At 39.6% G+C, this 23,308-nt stretch overlaps 1 protein-coding gene and 1 pseudogene across 1 annotated transcript in view; both read left to right on the top strand.

Moving 5' to 3' along the window:
- BICC1 (BicC family RNA binding protein 1) overlaps window positions 1-23,308 on the top strand; it is a 300,909-nt gene that overhangs the window by 138,332 nt on the left and 139,269 nt on the right. The window lies entirely within an intron of this gene.
- Window positions 7,722-11,154, top strand: LOC132439633 (5-hydroxytryptamine receptor 3C pseudogene; annotated as a pseudogene).

The raw sequence follows: 23,308 nt of genomic DNA, 5'->3' as shown, positions 1-23,308 counted from the left end.
AAGCGGGAGTAATTTTGTTGTCCTTTAGTTCTTACATTAGAAATAGGATACCAGAAGTCAGCTAAGTCTCCATAGCAATCATCTCTGTTTATGAGACGAATAACACATTTCAGTCTGGATTTTGGGAAGAATTCTTGAAAAGTGACAAAAAGTTAGCCCAAAATAACTGGTGTTTTGACTTGAAATTCAGTCATTGATTATTTTGCATTACAATGAGAAGGTGTGCCATGACCACTGATTACTTTTACAGCTTTCCTATTTGAATTCTTGTCTGTGGGAACATAGGAAAAGAACGATTTTGTTGATTATACTGCAGTTTCATGTGGTTAACCCTAACGTATAATAAATTATGATAAACTACAGGATTTTTGTAATGATCTGGTAAGAAGATGGAGAAGATATTAAGGGTTCTGACTGATAAACATTGTCAACACATATGGAAAACCTGGATCATCAGTTACTTTTCCGAAAATTCAAACATGTGCAACTAAAAGAACCTCTTTTTGTGCAGTGTCTGGAGTACTGCCTGCCCCATTGTAGGTACTCAGTAAGTGTTTGCTGAGTAAATAAATGAAAGATATTTTTATTTGTAAGTTGGTTTTGAAAATTCAGTTTATAAGTTTTAGTTAAAAGAGCAGTTTCCTTCCCCTCAGCTTCCAGCACCTGACAACCCCTGATCTGTTTCTCTCCCTTCAATCTTTTTGCCTTTTTCAGAATGTCATTTAATTAGAATCTTGTGGTATTTAGTCCTATGTCTTCTTTCAGTTACAGTAAATCTTGTGAGATTCGTCTAGGTGATTGGGTATATTGGTAGTTTATTGTTTTTGTTCTGAGTCGATGTCTGTTGTATACTTCTTTTTTGTTGTTCATTCACCAGTCCTTAGGCATTTGAGTTGTTTACATTTGATGGCTGTTATAAATGAAGGTTCTATAAAATTCACGTACAGGTCTTTGTGTGGACATATGTTTTTGTTTCTCTTGGGTAAGTGCCTTGGAGTGGAATTGCTGGCTCATATGGTAAGTGTATGTCTCACTTTATCAGAAACTGCCAAATTGTGTTGTAAAGTGGCTGTATGATTTTGGCTTCCCACCAGCAATGCATGAGAGTTGCAGTTGTTCCACATCCTTGTCAGCATTTGATATTGTCCATCTTTTTAATGTTAGCCATTCTAGTGGATACCTTAGTAATTTCTCCTTGGGGATTTATTTACATTTTTCTGATCACCAGTGTTGCCGAGCAGTTTTTCACGTGCTATTGGCCATTCATGTGGGGTCAGTGTCTGTTCAACATTTTGCTAACTTTTTATTGGGTTGTTTATTGAGTAGTAAGTGTTCTGGACACAGGCCCTTTGTTGGAGATATGTTTTGTAAACGTTTTTTCCCAGCCTGTATCTTTGTTCTGCATTTTAAGCATTTTCATTTGACTCTTTTTATATAATTTTCATCTCTGTAGTAAATCTATCTCCCCCGCTTATGCACACGTTGATCATTTATTTTCAATTAGATCCTTATCATATTTATAACTATTTTAAATACCTTTAAATACTTGATACTTAAGAAAATCTGGGTCATCTTGGAGTCTGGTTCTGTTGATTATGTCATCTACTAACAGTGGCTCTATTTTTTTCATCTTGTGTCTAGTAATTTTTTTTTTTTTTTTTATGGTATGTGGGCCTGTCTCTGTTGTGGCTTCTCCCGTTGCAGAGCACAGGCTCCGGATGCGCAGGCTCAGTGGCCATAGCTCACGGGCCCAGCCTGTGTCTAGTAATTTTTAAATTGAATGTCAGGTATTGTGTGCTAAAGGACAACGGAGACTGAGGTAAATAATATTAACATCAATAAATGGTAACTTCTCTTTTTCCTTCAGGCCCTTAATGTAGGTATTTGTGTCAATATTGTCAGTAGTTGAGCTGAATTTGAATTTTGTTGCTGTATTTACTATGAGTACAAAACAGGCTTCAAATTTCCGCAGTGGTGGCCTGCTGCTAACTTGAGCTTAGGATGAGGTCTGGGGGGCAGGAAGGTTTTCTGAGTGTTCCCGATCCACCTCGATTTTCAGGTCAGTGCTGCATGCCTGGGCCGCAGGGCGCTCTCTGTGTTCTTGCCTCTTCCCCTGCAGTAGACTGCTGTTGCTTGTTACTTGGTTCACGGTTCACAGTGGGGTGGAGGGTGAGTTGATATTCTCCCTTCTCCCTCAGCCTCAGTTTTAGGCAGGCCCTCTGTGCCTGAGCCTCAGGAAAGGGGCTTTCTCAGTGTTCCTGCCCTCTCATTTTAATTATTTTTGAAATCTGTATGATTAATTTTGATAGTATCTTGTTCCTTCAACATGCTTCTGATAAATTGTTTTACATCTTTAAGCATAAATGGTCTATGTCAATTATTATAATATCTGTATTATTTTGGTGGTCTTTTTCTGTAGCTTATTGTTTCTGTTATTCCTCACTACTCATAGGTTTTCCTCTCACCTCTTTAGTGATTTTTTTTGATTGTGAGCTCATGTTCATTGGAATTTTTTTTTTTTTTGGGTTTGCGGGCCTCTCACTGTTGTGGCATCTCCCGCCGCGGAGCACAGGCTCCGGACGCGCAGGCTCAGCGGCCATGGCTCACGGGCCCAGCCGCTCTGCGGCATGTGGTATCTTCCTGGACCGGGGCACGAACCCGTGTCCCCTGCATCGGCAGGCGGACTCTCAACCACTGTCCCACCAGGGAAGCCCCGTGTTCACTGGAAGTTTATCCATGAGAGTTTTTTGAAGACTGTGTTTAAATCCCTTTGCTCCACGTAGTATTTGTCTCTCTGCCTGGGAGCACAGCCTTAGCCTAAGGCCATTTTAAACTAATTTGTTTTGTTTGTGAATTCTGTCACCAAGGGTGCATGAATATAGACTTGGGTTTAAGAATTATCAGGGGATAGGGGAGGGGGCTGGAGGTTGGGGTTAGCAGATGTAAGCTTTTACATGTAGACTGGATAAACAACAAGTTCCTACTGTACGGCACAGAGAACTTTATTCAATATCCTACGATAAATCATGATGGAAAAGAGTATTAAAAAAAGAATATATATGTATAACTGAATCACTTTTGCTGTATAGCAGAAATTAACACAACATTGTAAGTCAGCTATACTTCAAAGAAAAAAAGTGTGAACACTGCTTTATTCTTTCAAAGGAAACAAAATTTAATCAAAATCCTATTTCCAAAACAAAATAAAAATCTAATTTACTAGGGAAAGAAAAAAGAGTGACGAGTTCACGTGAGGTCTGAGGAGTCAAATTTAACAGAGAAACTGCTTATAGGAAACTTGAAAAATGAATTTGAACTGCTAGATGAATACACTCGAGAAAAAAACGCTGTTGATAATGTTTGTTGTACTCTGGTGTTGTGTCTTTGTGCTGGGCAGTGGGAAGTGTGCTGCTTAGAGTGGAGTCCCAGGCACACTGCAGTTCTTAACTCTGCTGGTCATACAAACAGAACGATGAGCTTAAAGCCACCAGTGGCCTTGGGCTTGGACAAAAGGAAATGCTGTTTTAGATGCAAGCTAGTATATATAGGGTGGATAAACAACAAGGTCCTACTGTACAGCACAGGGAACTATATTCAATATCTTGTGATAAACCGTAATGGAAAAGAATATGAAAAAGAATATATATATGTATAACTGAGTCAACAGTTTGCTGTACAGCAGAAATTAACACAACATTGTAAAGCAATTATAGTTCAGTAAAATTAAAAAAAAATTATCGGGGAGACTTTCTCTCTTTTCCCTTGTTCCACCAAGGAAAAGCCAGGCACTCATCACCATGGTCCATCATTAAGGGGGAGTTTTATTTTACTTCAACCTCTGGGGCTTTATGTGAGTGTTTTTGATATGAACTTTATTTTCTGTTCTCTGACCGTGGTGTGTTAAAATCCAGGCTAAAGGCTACCAGGTAATAATGGACATTTCTGTGGCAAATGCTTACTCCAACTTCTGCTTATCTCTTTATCATTTCTGATTTCTAAAGAATTTCCTTACATTCCAAAATACATTTTTATTTTTTAAGATGTTTTCTACTTAAATGGCTTTATCTGAGTATCCGGTTTACCCTATTGCTGGAAGTGCAAGTTCTATATACTATATTCTCATCCCTCTTGCTGTAGCAGTTGATAAACTGTGTCATAATCATGTAGTTTTGAATCCTTAGCCAAGCACAGAAAAGGTGGGAGGAGGTAGTATAAAGACTTTTCCGTTTATATTCAAGTGTATTTGAGCTGGAGACACATCATCAGTATTTATTAGCTGTGTGACACTGGGGAAATTACCTAGTTTTTGAGTCTGTTTCTTTACCTGTTAAATGGGATAGTAATGCCTACCTTTTACAGGACTAAAGACCTGACTAAATGAAGCAACCTACAGAAAACCTCCCCCTTGGCGTTTCCCATATTAGGCATTCAAATGTTAAGATCATGCTTCCTCTCAAATGCCCAGTGAATTATTCAGTATACACTTGTTTTCCCTTGAGTTCCCCTCTGCAAGGAACTTAAAATACAAAAATCTCAGCCATTTGCTCCATTTGCTCCTATTTGCTCCTGTCTTCTCTATTTAATATTTAAGCCCTTTTGACAGATGCATTGGAAGTGATAGCTTATTCTGCCTTTTCAGTGATGAACTAGAAAGAGAGGTTCACAATTAGGCCAGATGGAAAAAATCTCAGTTCAGTGCAGCTTGACAGTTTCAAGGAAGGCACAGATGACTACTTGCCAAACTAGGATTTTATTTTCTACCTAATTGCGATGAGTTTTGTACTTCTGTGGATTATAAACAGGATACAGAAGAAACTACTCATTTATTCCCTTTGGCCTTCTAGTTCTTTAAGAGCTAACTCGCAAAGAATGACATTTAAATATAGCCTAGATATACAATTTCTCACTTGCTATTAATGATGCTTCTTTACCAAACTTTAATTAATTAATTTTTTTTGCGGTACGCGGGCCTCTCACTGTTATGGCCTCTCCCGTTGAGGAGCGCAGGCTCCGGACGCGCAGGCTCAGCGGCCATGGCTCACGGGCCTAGCTGCTCCGCGGCATGTGGGATCTTCCCGGACCGGGGCACGAACCCGCGTCCCCTGCATCGGCAGGCGGACTCTCAACCACTGCGCCACCAGGGAAGCCCCTCTTTACCAAACTTAAAAAAAATTTTTTTTATTGGAGTATAATTGATTTACAGTGTGTTAGTTTCAGGTGTACAGCGGAGTGAATCTGTTATACATATATCCACTCTTTTTTAGGTTCTTTTCCCATATAGGCCATTACAGTGTATTGAGGAGAGTTCCCTGTGCTATATATAGTAGGTCTAGTAGGTCCTTATTAGTTATCTGTTTTATATATAGTAGTGTGTATATCTCAATCCCAATCTCCCAGTTTATCCCTCCCCTCCATCCCCTGGTAACCATAAGTTTATTTTCTACATCTGTAACTCTATTTCTGTTTTGTAGATAAGCTCATTTGTACCTTTTTTTAGATTCCACATATAAGTGATATCATATGATATTTGTCTTTCTCTGTCAGACTTACTTCACTCAATATGACAATCTCTAGGTCCATCCATGTTGCTGCAAATGGCATTGTTTCGTTCTTTTTTATGGCTGAGTAATATTAACATTTCATTGTATATATATACCACGTCTTCTTTATCCATTCCTCTGTTGATGGGCATTTAGGTTGCTTCCACGTCTACCAAACTTGTTACTGTGAAATCACCATAATGATTTATTTATTTTTTGTAGTGAAGATGTGAGGCACTTGAGGGAATTTTATGAAGTCAGTTCTCATTTGTTCACTGTAATCATGAAAAAAATACAGCAAAAAGTGGAAGTAGTTTTAATTTCTCTGTTCACGATGTTTTTTCCTTTAAAACTTAGATGTGTTGTCAAGTATCAAAACTTTTAAGTACTCTTTTAGGGTAGGAGAGCTGTTCCTTTTACTGCCTTCTTGTGGAATGGGTGAAGAAGAGTGAAATGGGACCAAGACATGGAAGACAGGGTAGAGGTGGAGGAGGGGTGGGGGGAGAAGGAAGTCTGGCGTCCATCTTCAGTCCCTCGAAAACCAAATTCACCTTTTAACGTAATGGAAATGTTTAGCTGAGTCTTTTTATTTTGCATATGAGAGAATAGAGTGTCAGAGAGGTGACTTATGAATATATAGGATTTATAGCTAGTTAATGGCAAAACCAGGAGCGAAGGATACTCCTGACTCACAGCTACATGATCCAAGCAAGCTCTTTAATCTCCCTAAACTTCCTCTTCAAGTGTTAAAGGGGGTCACGCCTGCTTTAGAAGGTTATGTGGATGAAGTGTGGAGCTCGTGTGTGTGCTTATGAAGTGTTGATGTATACCAGGTGCTCCATAAATGTTTTTTTCCTTTGTCTCATCCTGACTTACTGTAAATTACTTTTTGGTGTAAACATAATAAGTAGAAAATTGGCAGTAAGCACAGAATTAAATATTTTATGGTTTTCCACTTTTTAACAAAATGCACAGGGTGCAGACTGGAAGTAAAACTTCTTTTGGAAGATTCCCTGAATCATTTTAGCTTGAGAAAATGGAGTTTTATATCATCTTTAGATGCTCTGATTTCAGTCAGTGCATATTATTGCCTTGGGTCAGGTACATCAATTTATACAAAAAGCTGTTGTAACGACTTTTCCTTGCATTTTCTTCTGTGAAGTCCTCTTGTTGTGGGCTTCTGATCTTCACCGAATATCCTTATAAAAGAAAGGGAAAATATCGATAAAGTTTCACACTTCAACTTTCCGCTCAGTGTTTTTCCAGATGAATTCACTGCGCTCTGAGTCTCACCTTTAGGACTGACCCTCGTCGCAAACAATCTTGACATTTTCCTTTAGCACAACCGCCTGTACCCCAGTAGCCACATTTGAGCTTTACATGACTTCATTTGCCCTTTTGATGAACACACATTCCAAGCATTGCATCAGTTTAAATGGCTGGCATGTGTAACTCGACATTCTCTTGTTTGGGAAAACTCAGTTTTATTGATGACATTGAGTCCTGGTGTTTGTTTACCACATTTATTGAAAGCACTTTGCTTTGGGCCAGTTTCAGTATGCAAACCAGGACCCATCAACTTGTAAAATAAGATTTCTCTTCCCTCTCTAAAACTGGGGGGTGTAACTAGTTCAGTGTTTTTCCTGATCAGACCAGAGAAGAATTTACAAACTGAGGATTTGGGACCAGCCTTGTGCTCACTTAGCTATTTCTTTTTCCTTTACTTTAACAACAGGGCTCTAAGAAGACATAGTGGCTAGATGTTTACTTGAGGGATTAATAAACCTTTCTTTCGGAGTTTAAAAAGATTATCAAAAGTTTTATACAGGAAGGGTCCAAGCTGATAGCATGTACAGTAAGGAAAGCTACTTGTCTTATAATATTCCCCATACTATATGTTAAAAACTTCACTGCTGAAAATGAGCAATAAATTATGGTTTCCCAAGCAGTGAGTATGTAATTAAAATACTTATGCTACTAAATGAAAACTCTTTTCATATATAGTATTGACAGTATTGCTTGCCACATAAGAAGCTTTCTGTAAGGATTGGTTGAATAAATGAATGAGAGTTGATATTGAGTGTTTTAATTTGTTGTTGGTTTTGAAAATACAGTTTAATTAAAAGTCTTAATTAAAAGGATAATTTGAGCTAGGGCTCAAGGTGTGGCCTGTGGTCTGTTATGGTCAACATCATCACTAAGTCTCCAGAGAAGACCCTAGGAGAGGAAGATGGAAAGAGGTTGGCTCCATGGGAAGGATTTTTCCTCTGCCTCCTTCTCTACCTGCTGCTTCAAGAAAAAGGAAACACTTTGACTGTCAGTCACGCAGGCTCTGACCAGCATAGTGTAGATCCTGTTGTTTGACAGAAAAGCTTCCATCCGGTCATCAGCTACAGCATCCCACTCATGTCAACATCTCCTTCACCCTGTCCACCATCCTGGAAGTGGATGCACAGCTTCAATTGATGATGTCATTCCTGTGACTAAATATGATCTCATACAATCCATTCATCAGGTGGAACCCAGAGGAATATGAGGGCTTCAGGAAGCTCAGCATGGCCCCTGAGAGCCTGTGGCTTCTAGATACCTTTGAGTTCATGGATGTGGATCAGACACCTACAGGTCTCATGGTTTATGTCAACAGTGAAGGTCCATCAAACACGAGAAGCCACTGTGAGAGGTCCCCATCTGTAACCTGGACATCTTCTGTTTCCCCTTTGATGAACAGAACTTCACACTGCTCCTCGGCCCTTTCATCTAAACAGGTGGCCATCAGGCACAGGTCCAGCCTCTGCATGATGAACCTTCTGGTGCCTGGTGGTTTCCTGTTTGTCCTCAGTGCCTTCAGCTTCTTCCTGTTGGCAGAAAGACGACGACACTTCTCCTGGGCTCCACCACCTTTCTGCTCATGATGTATGACTTATTCCTGGCCACTGGCACCCCCTCATCAATGTCTGATTTGTCCTGTCTATCTCAGCCTGCCGGAGACCATGTTCATCACCTGCTTGCTGTACCTGGCCCCCACCCATGCCTCGGTAGCTCTATTTTCCGCTTCTGCACTGCACCAGCCCAAGAAAATGCTGCCCTATTGCAGCCCAGAAAGAGAATAAGGGTCTAGGTCTCACCTCCGCTCGCCTGCCTGGCCTGAAGGAGCCAGTGGAGTTGTTAGGGAAGTTGCCAGGTACCGGAGAGGCAGAGTTAAATGGATGCCCTGCATCAGCAAGGGCCAGTAGAAATGTGAGACTCAGAAGCAGCACTTGGTGGGCTTGTGGGTGCTGTTGAGCCACATGATGGGTACCCTTCTCTTTCACCTCTCCCTGCTCTTCTCGGCCTCTTCCATCATCATGGTCATTGTCTTCTGGAACCCCTCAGCAGGTGTCCACGTGCCAGCCCTCGTCTGGAGCTTCTCTTGCCTCTGGAAACCGGTCAGGCGCTCATGCCTGTCCAGATCCCAGCCCCCAGCCCTGGCAGCCACCTTGTTTTTTAACCCAGTCCTTCTATGCAGTTTCAGACCAGGCCTGGATCGTCCTCTGCGCTCTCCAGAAGTCACGTCTTTGCCCCTGCATGCCGTTGGCTCCCCTCAGCCAGCCCTGGAGCTCTCTCTGGCTCCTCAGGAATCAAGTTCTTGGACTTCTTTTGTTGAATCGTCTCCCATCAACCCTTTTGCAGGGGGGAAAAAAAGGGGACAATTCGACTTTTTTTTTTTTGAAGGTATATTTTTAGTAAAATTTAACTAAGCCTTTAATAATTTTATAGTTACTAATTTTTGCCAAGAATGACCTAGGAATCTTCCTTAAGTAAAACACTTGTGTTTGGTAGTGGAAATTAAGGATATAAGCAGTATTCCTAGGGAAACATTAAAAAAAAAACCATTAATGAGTAACACAGTGTGACATTTGGTATGCCAGTGTTAGTTACCTACTTCTTAAATAGGTCCTAAAGACCTACCAATGTATCAAAATAAGAAAACAGTATCCAGGAACTTCCTTGGTGGCACAGTGGTTGGGAATCCGCCTGCCAGTGCAGGGGACACAGGCTCGAGCCCTGGTCCGGGAAGATCCCACATGCCGCAGAGCAACTAAGCCCCTGTGCCACAACTGCTGAGCCCGCGTGCCACAACTGCTGAAGCCCGCGTGCCTAGGGCCCGCAACAGAAGCCACTGCAGTGAGAAGCCTGCGCACTGCAATGAAGAGTAGCCCCTGCTCTCCGCAACTAGAGAAAGCCTGCACAGCAACAAAGACCCAGCACAGCCAAAAATTTTTTAAAAAAGGAAGAAAACAGTACCCATTAAAATGTTACATAATTCAGAATGACCATTATTTTCCCTGTATTAGCTGGAAGTTTCCCTGTTTTTTTCTTGAGTTATCATGGTGTCATTGCTTAAAATGCATTACAGTAGTTCTGCTTAACCCTTTTTCTGCAAAGTCCATATTTTGGGCCCTCGATAATGATTTCATATGGCATAAAATATTAATTTTCTTGGTGATTGAATTGGTTACAAATTCCTTAGTAGTCAACATTCATGGATTCACAATAAAAGTGAAGATGTGAAGGAAAGTAAGGAAGAGTACATTTGTCTATATTATTGTAAAATTTTAGTTAATGCTTTTATAGAAATGCATTGTTTGGTTACTTAAGGCTTTTCTACCATTTTATTATAAAAATACAAAAATGTTGAAAGGATTATGCAGGGAATACCATATACCCACTCCTTACATTCTACAGTTTTTAAATATTTGCGTCATCACACATGGATCATCTATCCAGCCTTCTGTTTATTCATGAATCCATCTTTTTGCTGCATGTCAGACTGATGTGCAGACAGCACATGCATACCAATAACTGGCATTCAGTATTTGTTCATGGTGTTTTGTTGCTTTTAAATTTAAAATAAATGTAGCATTCACTGTGTTTTGACAGATGTGTAATATAAATCCATGTAACCCAAACTCTTATGAAGATATAAACCGTGACTTGAAAAAGTATCCTCCTACCCCTTCCCCTCAGCCCACTTGAATATCACACCCCAGCCGTTCTGGAAACCACTCTTCTGAGTTTTTTTTTAAACCAAAGATTAGTATTTTTTGTTCTAGAACATATCTTGAAACATACGGTATGTACTCTGTGGTGTAAGACTTCTTTCACTTAGCATAATGTTTTGGGGTTTCATCTGTATTGTTATGTATATCAGTAATTCATTCCTTTTTATTAATAAGTTGTATTACATCATATGAAACCCACCAAGGTTTATCTATTTCCTGACTGTTTCCCATTTTTGGCTATTATGAGTAAAGCTGTTGAGAACAAGCCATTTACTTGCTGGGTATTTCCATCTGATTAACTCAGGAGCTTAAAGGTTAGTATATTCAAAATTGAGGTTACCCAGCTGTGTCTTCTCCCCAAGTCCCTGTGTCAGTGAATGGCACCGCCCTTCAAAGTGCTGTCCAAGGCATAACCTTGACTGCTTCGTGTCCCTGAGCTCTCACACGTCATCACATACAAAGTCCTGCCAGTACCGTCTTCATCACATTTACTCACTTTGCCATAGTGCCGAATCACGATCCTGTTTGAAGCCATCACCATTTTCATCTGGATTGCCACCGTAACCTCCTAACTAGTTTTCTTGCCACCTCTCTTGGCTCTCCCTCTATTACTTTCTCCACACTACTGTCAGGGATCTTTGAAAAAGCACACATTGGATCATGTTACTTACCTATTGAAAAATGTCTGGTTGTTTCCCATTGCTCTTAGGATAAAAAAAGTAAAATCCTTACCATAGTTTGCAAGGCTCTGCATGATTTGACTCTTGTCTCTTCCCTGGTTCTCATCTTTCTAACCACACTGGGTTTGCACGTCGCATAATGCTTCGCGCCTTAGGCTTTATCCTCCTCTGTCTTGGCTCAGTCTCTCTAATCGGGTCATTCCCATTGACCCACAGTTCTGTTCTGGTGTCTCCCATTTTAAAGACAGAGAAAAACTGCCTGTATTAGTTGGGATTAGAATTGTCTGTGGCAGCAGAAAATCAAATCAAAGCAAAATGATTTTTTTTTTTTTTTTTTTTGCGGTACGCGAGCCTCTCACTGTTGTGGCCTCTCCCGTTGCGGAGCGCAGGCTCAGCGACCATGGCTCATGGGCCCAGCTGCTCCGCGGCATGTGGGACCTTCCCGGACCGGGGCACGAACCCGCGTCCCCTGCATCGGCAGGCGGACTCTCAACCACTGCGCCATCAGGGAAGCCCCAAAATGATTGTTTTTAAGATAAGTTGGAAGATGATTTCTCCTGGAAGAATTGTGTAGCAGGACAGTGCAGGTCTGGGGTGGTGCCAGTGCTCCCCCAAGACCTCAGTAAACCAAATCGATTCTCCCTGTACAGTTTCCCACTCGTAGGTTATGGCCTTTTTATCTTCATAATCCAAGTTGGAACTTCAGAAATCACAGTCCAATCAGCAGAATGGAAGAAAGGACAAAAGACATCCACTCATTGGATGATGAGATTTCTCAGAATCTGCTAACATTTCCCTGGGCAGAACTGAGTTACCTGGCCACACCTATTTTTCAAGGAAGGCAGCTAGAAATCGGAGGTTCTAATTTGGGGAAAGTGGACGACTGGGGTAGGTATTTGCCATTGCCATACCTCCCTAGACCCCCACATTCCTCTCCAGCCACCATCGTGTTTTTCTGTTTCTTTTTAGAATCAAAACTTGAAAGAGTTGTCTATTAATGATATTCTACTTGTTCAAAGCCCCTTCTCTTCTCATCTCAGCCCAACTCCTGTGCTCACCCTAGTTGGTTGTGTCAAGGTTACCTGTGATCTCGGTGTTTCAAGAATATAAGGAATATGGACAAGTCTTATCTGATGTCATTTCTCGGTAGCTTTCAGTTCTTTTTCCCTTGAAGGACTTTCTCTGTATGTGGATCAGTCTTGAGCTTTTTATTCATCTTCTGTGACTTCATCGTCTGCCATCCTTCTGGAAACTCATTACCCTCTTATTTTTTCAGCATCTCCTATTCTACCCAATGCATGAATGCTGGAATTTCTCAAGGTTTAGTTTTTCTGTTTTTTTGTTTTTTAATTGTAGCAATAGATACAAAGCATAAAATTTACCATAAAAATGTCACCATTTTTAAGTGGCATTAAGTATAGTCACATTGTTGTGCAGTCATCCTCACCATCCACATGTAGTACTTTTTCAGCTTCCCAAAGTGAAACTCTGTAACCATTAAACAATAACTAGCCATTTTCCCCACCCCCACTTCCTTACAACTACCTTCCTACTTTGTCCCTTTGAATTCTCAAGGCTGGTTTTGCATCTAAATTGGGAGCACCGTGGGAATTCCCCCGCAGTCCAGTGGTTAGGGCTCCACGCTCTCAGGCTGAGGGCCTAGGTTCAGTCCCTGGTCAGGGAACTAAGATCCCATCCTACAAGCCGAGTGGCATGGCCTAAATAAATAAATAAATAAATAAAAATAAATTGGGAGCACCTTTATCTCTTCTTTGTGCCCTTCCTATGCGAGACCCTCAGTTTCCATGACCTTAAATATCATCTGTAGAATTGCAAATTTATATTTTTGATCATATTTTTTCCCTTCAATCACTAGGTTCTTAAAGCTTTAGCTTGGTATTTCCACTTGGATGGAAATCCACTTCAACAGCTCATAGACTTTAAAAAATATATAACTTGTCTAAAACTTTTATTTTCTCAGTCTCATTTGTTCTTCTCCTTTCTTCCAAGCTCAGCTATCCAGTTATTTAAACCAGAGACATGCCTGATAACTTAATAACTTCCTTTCCCTCCACCCCCCACCCCCCAATCAAATCAGTCATTAGGCTTCTGAGTTCTACCCTCAGTACATGTTGATTTGATTCGCTTTTCTTCATTCTACCTTCCTAACCTTCACCATGCTCCCATCATCTCTTGCCTGACAATTGCAATGTCCTCCTAACTCATCTCTCTCCTCCCAGCCCGGATCCCTTCAATGTGTTCTTTTAAACACAAATAGAGTCATGTTCCTCCAAGTCTTTTTTTTTTTTTTTTTTTTTTTTGCTGTACGCGGACCTTTCACTGTTGTGGCCTCCCCCGCTGCGGAGCACAGGCTCCGGACGCGCAGGCTCAGCGGCCATGGCTCACGGGCCCAGCCGCTCCGCGGCATGTGGGATCTTCCCGGACCGGAGCACGAACCCGTGTCCCCTGCATCGGCAGGCGGACTCTCAACCACTGCGCCACCAGGGAAGCCCCCCTCCGAGTCTTAAAACCCTTCATTGCCTTCCTAGTACTCTTAGAATAAGATCTAAACTCCTTACCATGGCTTTCCAGGCTTTGATGAGTTGGCCCTTACTGTCCTCTCCACCTCACGTGTTGCCACTTTCTCCTTCCAGCCTGGTCTTCTTTCAATTCCTTTAACACCGAGTTCCCTCCTGCTTCAGGGCTTTTGGGCTGTGTGGTACTCCCCTCCTGCAATGTTCTGTATGTATTTTTGACATCCTTCAGGACTTGGCTTAAATGACCCTTTAGAGACCCGGAGGGATTGCCCCAGCCAATATTTAGTAGAAACCCTCTTATTGTTCTGATTCAGAGCATCCTGTTCTTTTTTTAACCCCCCCCCAATGTTAAACAATGATTTCTTCCCCTTCTTTCTTCATTTCCCCCAGTAGGTTTATTTTATTATTATTTACAAAAATTTGTTCCTTTTCCCCAGTAGATTGTAAATGTTACCAGGGACTGTTTAAATTCTATTTCCTATGACATACCTAATGTTTAACACAATGACTGACACACATTTGGCAGGCAGTACATATTTGTAAATGAATGAAAGCCCATCCCTCTCCTTGGCATGGTTTGTGTTCCCCCCTTGTGTTACCCCCATGGTTTGTGTTCCCCCCTTGTGTTACCCCCATGGTTTGTGTTACCATGCTTCATATTGTGGCTCGCTTTTTTGAAGGCTGCCTTCCCTGATTAATAGACTACATGGCATCTCTGTATCAGATGGTATCATTGCAACTTTTAAGTTTCTTTCTTGAAAATTCTTATGCTTTCTAATTATACATTGGGCAGGGTTGTTTGTTTCCCTGACTGTACTGTCAGCCTCATGAGAGCAGTGGCCATGGCTGTTTTCATCAATCATTGTTTCCCATCAGATGAGCATCTTGCTCCACACTCATCTTGTTTCGTACATGAGCTCATAGTGGTGAAAATATACCTCACCGACTGGTTGACATTTCATACTATGATAGTTATATACCATTTTATCAGATGTGACTAGGTGCTGGAGGTGGAGGATATATGGAGAGAATCTTCATTTCTTGAAACCAGAATTTGGAGAGTTGAGTGATTTTTAATTGGATTCTCCTTAGATGGTAAGAACCTAAAAATTTGCAAGAGAAAAACTGTTTGGAACTTTCATCCTGAGCATCACATGAAGACATCTGAAATATTGCCAAGTGCAATTCTTCACTGTTGAGGATTAATGAAATCCTGGTCCATCTGCATGTTTGTCTTTCCAAGTCTCCCTTGTGACATCATTAGTGAGCTTAAGCCTCCAGAGAAGCTTCTTTGGAAATTTTCATAATCAATTAAATTCATTTTTGAAATGTGTAAATTCTTTGAATGTTACTCATAACTTTTTATGGGCACCACACATTTTCCTATATCAGAAAGATTTAAAATTACTTTTGCAGAAAAATACATTTGGAGTACAGTAGATATTTTCTACCATGCCATATAAATTCAGTGGGGTAACACTTTATTTTTCTGGCATGTTCTCGGAAGGAATGATTTCCAACATTAATTCAGGAAAGTCTAGTGGTTTTAAAAATCCTACCATGTGCAAGGGGATTTGCCTATCACCTTGTGTTAATTGGCCTCAGTTTCCCAACAGCTTTTAGCCCTAGGCCTCTCCACCATATACCCTCAACCAAAAGTCAGGTGCTGGGCTATAAAGCTGTCTGTTCATTCCTTCTTCCTAAGATCAAAGCCTCGCTAGTTATAAAATGCCCGGGGCCCCAGCTTTTCTGATTCTGGTAGAAGTACTGTTTATTCACTCTTTTGAGTATTACCACAGTCCTGATATTTTTCCTTGAACCCATTTCAGGTAAACAGAAGACGAATGGATCACTTGCTGGTTATATTTGGCATACAGCGTGTTTAGTTTAGGCCATATCATATTCATTCAGACAGTGATTTTGATATAAATGATGTGTCTGCCAACATTTTAAAATTAAGGAGATTTTACATAACCAATCTGTTTTGGTAGCTTTTCTTGAAAAATCTGGAAGGCTGGCTCTTTTGGGCCGGCTCCCGCACATGCTAGTTGGAGCTGGTGATATCAAGCAACCACCTTGGACAGGACAGGTGGTCTCCTGTTTGGTACACCCTGTACCACTCCCTGTTGTTTCCCTGACACTGAGGTCAAGTGTCAGTTACCATTTATCCTTATTGTACTATTGGTTTTCTCATGGTACAATAAAATAACTCTTGTACCCCTGTCTGTCAGTCTAGGGGAAATATGAGTGAGGGGTAGACAGTGAATTCCAAGAAAATGAGAGAAGGTATATTTCTTTGGGGAAATGAATAACTTTTATATGTCTATTTTTTTCTTTTGTGGAATGTCTATTTGAATTAAAAGCATGCGCTATGCCCCTTCATTGTTAACAGTTCCTTTCCTGGTTCCTATAGACATACGAATCAGGGACTTGGGATTAGATGCATGATCCTATAAAAAGAAAGTGACTCCACCTTTGGGTCCCTCAGAGGACAGTATATTGATCTCCTCGAAGCTTACGACTCTCTTGGAGTGAAATTCCCAGGTATCCTGTCTGTGACTTGTCAAGAGGGTAGCTGTTTCTGGCTTTCCCAATAATTAGGCCTTATAGGACGTGGCAAGTTCAGTATAAGTAAAACAAACTTTACCGTAAGGATTGTATATTATAAAAAGGGGATTGAACCATTTTTAAAAATAGTAATGTCACATAACTGGTTTAAGAGAGACAATACAGCAGCTCTGAGGAGGGAAAGATTACATCTGATTGAGGGGATCTTGAAGTTGCTTTTATGTTTCGCCTTGAACAACGGGTAGAAAATCAGCAGTAGGAGACAGTGAAACCGTAGAACAGTTTGAATAAAGGAAAAAAATTGTAGGGATCAGGTGTGGATAGGACAGTGGCTAGAGGTGTTGATGAAAGTAGAGGAAACTGAGGAAAAGCAAAACCAAAAAGGTGGATTGAGGCCTGGTTATGGACAGTCTTAAACGCTAGGCCAAGAAGTTTGCACCTAACTTAAGGGATAATGAATAAGCACTGGCTGACTTTTGAATTAGGGGAGGGACTTATCAGAGCCTATGACTTGAAGGGGAAAAGGCTGGAAGTGCTGCCACCAGTGGTGAAAGAGAGAGAATCACTAGGTCTGTGCAGCTTCTTGGTTATGGTAGTGTGGGGGGATGGGCAGCGGGGAGGGAGGAGCTGGAGGGGAGGGGTGGGGATAAGGTTTTGAACAGATGGAGTCGAGTATGGATGTCCGAAGGAGGACCTGGTTTGGAAGGCGTATCCGATAGGATGCTTTCAGTTTCAAGTAACAGGTTGGCTCCAACAACATGAACATGTGTGGGCTTACGTTACTGAAGAGTGCAGAGATAAGTGGGCTTCAGGAATGGTTGATCAAGAAGCTTCATGATGTCATCCAAAGCTCAGATGTTCCCTGACTCTCAGCTCTGCCTTCCACATGGGTGGCTTTATCCGGAAGCTGATCCTCCTCATGGTCACGGGTGGCAGCCTGTAGGAGTCGGGCTCCATTTGTCTTTGTTCACATCTAGTGGGATAGAGAAAATGTTTTCAGAAATTATCTTACAAAAGCCTGAAAGCTTCATTCTCAAAAGCTTCCATTAGACCACTTCCCACTTGTCTTTGGCCCAAATTAGATTACATGACTGACTATTCTTTTTATTAATTGTGGTATAAAATTTAATATCTTAACCTTTTTTTGAGGTACAATTGGTGTATAACTTTATGTAAGTTTCATGTGTGCAGCATTACGTTTTGACTTCTGTGTATGCTACAGCATGCTCACCATCAAAAAGTTTAAATTTTCTGTCACTATACAGTTGACCCACTGTAGCCATTTCGTCATTCCCCCCACCCCCTTCTGCTCTGGTAACCACTAACCTATTCTTTGTATCTATGTGGTTTTTTTGGTTTAGATTGGTTTGTTTATTTTGTTTTTGTTCTTTTATGTTCCATATGCAAGTGAAATCTTACAGTATTTGTCTTTTTCTGTCTGACTTATTTCACTTAGGATAATACCCTCAAGCTCCATCCATGTTGTCGGAGATAACTACGTTCTCTTTTTTTCTGGCTGAGTAGTATTCCATTGCATATAAATATCACATCTTCTTTATCCATTCTTCTGTCCATGGGAACTTAGGTTGTTTCTATATCTTGGTTATTGTAAGTAATGCTACCATGAACATAGGGGTGAGTTTATCTTTTTGAATTAGTGTTTCATATTCTTTGGATAAATACCTAGAAGTGGAAAAGCTGAATCATATGGTAGTTCTATTCTTAAATTTTTGAGTTATCTCTGTATTGTTTTCCATAGTGACTGCTACCAATTTACATTCCTCCACCAGTGTATGAGGGTTCCCTTTCTCCACATCTTCTCCAACACTTGCTATTTCTTGCCCTTTTGATACTATCCATTCTGATGGGCATGAGGTGATATATCACTGGTTTTGATTTGCATTTTCCTAATAATTAGTGATGTTGAACATCTTTTCATGTGCCTGTTGGCCATCTGTATATTGTCTTTGGAAGAATGTCTATTCAAATCCTCTGCCCATTTTTCAATCTGTTTTTTTTTTTGTTGTTGTTGAATTGTGTGAGTTCTTTATATATTTTGGATATTAACCCCATATTGAGGATATGATTTGCAAATATCTTCTTCCATTTGGTAGGTCATCTTCTCATTTTTTGGTGGTTTCTTTTGTTGTGAAGAAGCTTTTGGATGTAGTCTCATTTGTTTATTTTTGCTTTGTTTCCCTTGCCTGAGGAGACATACTAAGAAAGATATTCCTAACACTGATGTCAAACAGCATACTGCCTATGTTTTCTTATAGGATTTTTATGGTTTCAAGTGTTACATTCAAATTTTTAATCCATTTTGAGTTAATTTTTGTGTATGTGTAAGTTAGGTCTGGTTTCATTCTGTTGCATGTAGCTGCCCAGTTTCTCCAACACCATTTATTGAAGAGGCTCTCCTTTCTCCGTTGTATTTTCTTTGCTCCTTTGTCATAAATTTATTGTCTATATATGTGTGGGTTTATTTCTGGGCTCCCGGTTCTTGCTTGATCTGTGTGTTTGTTTTTCCACCAATACCATGGTGTTTTGATTACTATGGCTTTGTGATCGTATAATTTGAAATCAAGGAGTTTGCTACCTCCAGCTTTGTTCTGTTTTCTCAGAATTGCTTTGGCAATTTGGGGTTTTCTGTGGCTCCATAAAAATTTTAGGATTGTTTGTCCTAGACCCGTGAAAAACGTTGAGACTGTGTTGAGTCTGTAGATTATACTTTGGGTAATATAGACATTTTAACAATGTTAATTTTTCCAATCCAGGGAGCATGGACTGTCTTTCCATTTCCTTGTATCATCTTCAATTTCTTTCAACAATGTCTTACAGTTTTCAGTGTACAGGTCTTTCACCTCCTTGGTTAAATTTATTCTGAGGTATTTTATTCTTTTTGTTGTGATTGTAAATGGGACTGTTTTCTCAATTTGTCTTTCTCCTAGTTCATTGTTAATATACAGAAATGCAACAGATTTTTGTATATTGATTTTGTACCCAGGAACTTTACTGTATTTGTGTATTGTTTCTAGTAGTTTTCTGGTAGAGTCTTTATGGTTTTCTATGTATAAAATCTTGGCATCCACAAATAGTGCCAGTTTTACTTCCTCCTTTTCAATTTAGATGCCTTTTATTTCTTTTTTTTGCCTAATTGCTCTGGCTAGGATTCCAGTACTTTGCTGAATAAGAGTGACGAGAGTGGGCATCTGTGTCTTGTTCTTGATATAACTTTTAGTTTTTCACCAGTGAGTTTGATGTTAGCTGTAGGTTTGGCATATATGGCATATATACATGTTGAGATATGTTCCTTTCATACCCGTTTTATTGAGTTTTTAAAACGTAAATGGGTATTGAATCTTGTTGAATGCATTATATGCATGTATTTGGATGATCATATTATTTTTATCCTTTATTTTGTTAATGTATATCATGTTGAATGATTTGCAGATGCTGAAACATCCTTGCATCCCTGGAGTAAATCCCACTTGATCATGGTGTACGATCCTTTTAATGTATTGTTGTATTTGGTTTGTTGTCATTTTGTTGAGGATTTTTGCATCTATATTCATCAGAGGTATTGATTGGCCTGTAACTTTCTTTTTTGTGTGTTGTCTTTGTCTGCTTTTGGCATCATGTAAAATGACTTAGGAAGCATTCCCTCCTTTTCAATTTTTTGGAAGAGTTTGAGAAGGACAGGTACTAAATCTCATATGAATGTTTGATAGAATTCACCTGTGAAGCTGTCTGGTCCTGGACTTTTGTTTTTGGGGAGGTTTTTGATTACTGTTTTAATCTCCTTACTGGTGATTGGTTTATTCAGATTTTCCTTTTCTTCATAATTTGGTCTTGGAAGGTGGTATGGTTCTAAGAATTTATCCATTTCTTCTGGGTTGTCCAGTTTGTTGGCATATAGCTGTTCATAGTATTCTTTTATAATCCTTTGTGTTTGTGGGGTATCTGTTGTAATTTCTCCTCTTTTGTTTCTGATTTTCTTTATCAGAGTCTCTCTCTTTTTCTTAGTGTAGCTAAAGGTTCGTTAATTTTGTTTATCTTTTCAAAGAACCAGCTTTTAGTTTCATTGATCTTTTCCATTGTCTTTTTAGTCTCTATTTCACTTATTTCTTCTCTGATATTTATTATTTCTATCCTTCTACAAATTCTGGGCTTTGTTTTTTTCTAGTTCTTTCAGGTGTAAAATGAGATTGTTTATTTGTGATATTTTTGTTTGTTTTTTGAGGTGGGCCTTTATTGCAGTAAACTTTTCTCTCGCTTCCTCTTTTGCTGCATCCCATAGATTTTGGTATTTTCATTTGCCTTCAGGCATTTTTTGATTTTTCCTTTGGTTTCTTAATAGGCCCAATATTTGTTCAGTAGCATATTGTTTAGTCTCCACACATTTGTGATTTTTCTAGGTTTCTTCTTATAGTTGATTTCTAGTTTCATATCACTGTGACCAGAAAAGATGCTTGATACGATTTCAGTCTTCTAAATTTATTAAGAATTGTTTTGTGTCCCAACGTATGGTCTATCCTTGAGAATATGCACTTGAGAAGAATGTGTATTCTGCTGCATTTGGATGGACTGTTCTGTTTAAATCTGTTAAGTCCTTTTGGTCTAATGTTTTATCTAAGGCTGATGTTTCCTTGTTGACTTTCTTTCTGGATGATCTATCCCTTGATGTAAGTGGAGTATCAAAGTTCCCTACCTTTATTCCATTGCTGACAATTTCCCCCTTTAGATCTGTAAATGATTGCTCTATATATTTTGGTGCTCTTAAGTTAGGTCCATATATATTAACTGTTATGTCTTTTTGTTGGATTGTCACCTTTTTTTAATTATATAATGTCCAGTTTTGTCTCTTGTTGCCCTTTTTGGCTTGCAGTCTGTTTTATCTGATATGAGTATGACTCTGCTCTCTTTCTTTTGGCTGCCATTTGGTTGGAGTATCATCTTTCATCCCTTTACTTTGTGCCTATGTTTGTCTTTAGAGCCCCAGATGATTCTCCTGGGGGCCGCATATGGTTTGGTGTTGTTTTAAATCCACCCAGTCACTTGTCTCTTTGTATTGGTGAATTCAATCAATTTACATTTAGGGTGATTATTGATAAATAAGAACTTAGTACTGCCATTTTATCTTTTGTTTTCTGGTTGCTCTATTTCTCCTTCTTTTCTTTTTCCTTGTGTTTCTGTCTACCATTTTAGTTTGGCAGTTTTCTATAATGTTTTTCTCAGTTTTCTCTTTTATGTTTCATGTCTCTGCTCTAGATTTATTTTTGTGGTTATTGTGAGATTTGTACGCAGTGTCTCAAAGCTAAAATAGTCCTTTTTATGCTGATGCTAGAGATAGCATCTTATCTTCATTTACATCTAAGGGTTCTGTTCTTTCTTTTTATGATTTTGTTGTTGCAAGTTCTCCCTTTTTATGTTGTGAGTTTGTTACCAAATTGAATAGCTATAGTTTTTTTTTTCTGCTTTTTTCCCTTTAACCTTCATGTTATAATTAAGTGCTTAACAACCTACTCTGACATAGAGTTGAACTTTTCTGATTTTTCCTTTCTGATTATTACCTTACTCAGTTTTGTGTACTTTTTGCCTTATCATTTCAGGTAGAAGAGCTCCTTTCAACATTTCTTGTAAGGCAGGTCTGGTGGTAATGAACTCCCTCAAAGTATGTTTACTGAGAAAGCCTTTATTTCTCCTAAAAATCTGAAGGATAACTTTGCTGGATAGAATATTCTTGGCTGACAGTATTTTATCTTTGAGTATTTTGAGTATGTCATTCTCCTGTCTCTTGGCTTGTAGAGTTTCTGATGAGAAATCTGTTGATAGCCTAATGGGTTGTAGGTTGCTGTCTTTTTCTTTCCTGGCTGCTGTTAAAATTCATTCTTTGTCATTGACTTTTTGACAGTTTTAATATAGTGTGTCTTGGTGAAGGTCTTTTTGCGTCAACAGATTTAGATATTCTTTTGGCTTCATTGGCTTCATATCTAGTTTCTTCCCCAGATTTGGGAAGTTCTCAGCTATTATTTCTTTAAATAAACTCTCTGCTCCCTTCTCCTTTTCAGATACCATTATCCTTATTTTGCCTTTCCAACACTTCTTGCCCTTCCTAATGGATAGTTTTAGAATTTCCTCATTTTAAAAAACCATAGCTCTCCTGAGTCATTTCTAGATTTGTATATTCAAGTTCACTAATTCTGTCTCTCATATGGTCTGCTCTGTTTCCAGTGCTTTCTTTTCTTCTTTTTTTTATTTTTCCTGACTGTGTCATGTGGCATGTGGGATCTTAGTTCCCCAACCAGGAATGAACCCATGTCCTCTGCAATGGAAGTGAGGAGTCTTAACCACTGGACCACCAGGGAAGTCCCTCCAGCGCTTTCTAACGCATTGAAAAAATGTCATTTTTTGAGTTCTTCAGCTCCAGAATTTCTGTTTGGTTCTTTAAAATTTTCCAGTTTCAGTCTCTTTGGCAAAGTATTGTTTCTGTTCATTAATTTTATTCCTGAGCTCATTGAACTGCCTTTCTGATTTTTCTTATAGCTCACTGAGTTTCTTCATGACAGCTATTTTGAATTGTCTGTCATTTAGATTGCAGTATTTGATGACTTTGAGTTGTGGAGAACTGTCATTTTTGTGTGTGTGATACTATGTTGCTATGGTTTCTCATGGTGCTCGGTGAGTTGTTCTGCTGGCACTTTTGAAGTAGCAAACACCTTTCTTCTTTAGGTAAAGCTTTTTTCATTTGATTCTGACGATTCAGCAGGTTGGTAATTAGAGGCTTTTCTTTTGTTTTTCAGTAGGTGGTGCTGTATTACAAGTTTTGGACTTTTCTTACCTGAGCTGCCTCCGGCTATATTTGAGAATTGGCACTTTCCATCCTCCGCTGCCTGTCTGTCAGATGTGTTTCCTGGGGCCCTCATTGTCACTGCTTGTGCCTT

The sequence above is a fragment of the Delphinus delphis genome, chromosome 16 (assembly GCF_949987515.2).
Source record: "Delphinus delphis chromosome 16, mDelDel1.2, whole genome shotgun sequence".
Taxonomy (NCBI): domain Eukaryota; kingdom Metazoa; phylum Chordata; class Mammalia; order Artiodactyla; family Delphinidae; genus Delphinus; species Delphinus delphis.
The sequence above is the reverse complement of the archived record's forward strand: the minus strand, read 5'-3'. Positions and strand labels throughout refer to the sequence as shown.